Raw genomic sequence first — 2,008 nt, forward strand, 5'->3', positions numbered from 1 at the left:
GTGCACCTGTATACATCATCACTGCACCTCCACACCACCACTGCACCTGTATACATCATCACTGCACCTGTATACACCACCACTGCACCTGTATACATCATCACTGCACCTCCACACCACCACTGCACCTGTATACATCATCACTGCACCTGTATACATCATCACTGCACCTCCACACCACCACTGCACCTGTATACATCATTACTGCACCTCCACTGCACCTGTATACATCATCACTGCACCTCCACACCACCACTGCACCTGTATACATCATTACTGCACCTCCACATCACCACTGCACCTGTATACATCATCACTGCACCTTCACACTACCACTGCACCTGTATACATCATCACTGCACCTCCACACCACCACTGCACCTGTATACATCATCACTGCACCTGTATCCGCCACCACTGCACCTGTATACATCATCACTGCACCTCCACACCACCACTGCACCTGTATACAGCATTACTGCACCTCCACACCACCACTCCACCTGTATACATCATCACTGCACCTCCACTGCACCTGTATACATCATTACTGCACCTCCACATCACCACTGCACCTGTATACATAATCACTGCACCTTCACACTACCACTGCACCTCCACACCACCACTGCACCTGTATACATCATCACTGCACCTCCACATCATCACTGCACCTTCACACTACCACTGCACCTGCACACACCACCACTGCACCTGTATACATCATCACTGCACCTCCACATCACCACTGCACCTGGATACATCATCACTGCACCTATATACATCATCACTGCACCTGTATACATCGACACTGCACCTGTATACATCATCACTGCACCTGTATACATCATCACTGCACCTCCACACCACCACTGCACCTGTATACATCATCACTGCACCTGTATCCGCCACCACTGCACCTGTATACATCATCACTGCACCTCCACACCACCACTGCACCTGTATACAGCATTACTGCACCTCCACACCACCACTCCACCTGTATACATCATCACTGCACCTCCACTGCACCTGTATACATCATTACTGCACCTCCACATCACCACTGCACCTGTATACATAATCACTGCACCTTCACACTACCACTGCACCTCCACACCACCACTGCACCTGTATACATCATCACTGCACCTCCACATCATCACTGCACCTTCACACTACCACTGCACCTGTATACACCACCACTGCACCTGTATACATCATCACTGCACCTCCACATCACCACTGCACCTGTATACATCACTGCACCTCCACATCACCACTGCACCTGTATACACCACCACTGCACCTGTATACATCATCACTGCACCTGTATACAGCATCACTGCACCTGTATACATCATCACTGCACCTGTATACATCATCACTGCACCTGGATACATCATTACTGCACCTGTATACATCATCACTGCACCTGTATACATCATCACTGCACCTCCACACTACCACTGCACCTGTATACATCATCACTGCACTTCCACATCACCTGTATACATCACCACTGCACCTCCACATCACCTGTATACATCATCACTGCACCTCCACATCACCACTGCACCTGGATACATCATCACTGCACCTATATACATCATCACTGCACCTGTATACATCGACACTGCACCTGTATACATCATCACTGCACCTGTATACATCATCACTGCACCTCCACATCACCACGATGCTGATCACTTACAAAGCTGGAAATCGTCAGTCAAAATGTATTTAGGTTATGCGTATGAAATCGCCTACAATATCTGCTGCTCCTTCATGTGGTTCACTGTGTTTCATTCAGAATCAGCCGCCCCCCCCCGATATCCAGTTTCATGGTGGCCCCTTTCCCTTGCAGGGGCCTATGGTGCCACCCTTGCCTGGCCAGAACTAGAGCTGCATGTACGACGTGTGCTACTACACTGTGTCTGTCCCCACAGACATGAGGCCTAGGGCAGCAAGCTAATAGATGGACAGCTGTTGGAGACTGCGCTGACCC

The sequence above is a fragment of the Nanorana parkeri genome, unplaced genomic scaffold (assembly GCF_000935625.1).
Source record: "Nanorana parkeri isolate BGI_ZX_2015 unplaced genomic scaffold, ASM93562v1 scaffold2955, whole genome shotgun sequence".
Taxonomy (NCBI): domain Eukaryota; kingdom Metazoa; phylum Chordata; class Amphibia; order Anura; family Dicroglossidae; genus Nanorana; species Nanorana parkeri.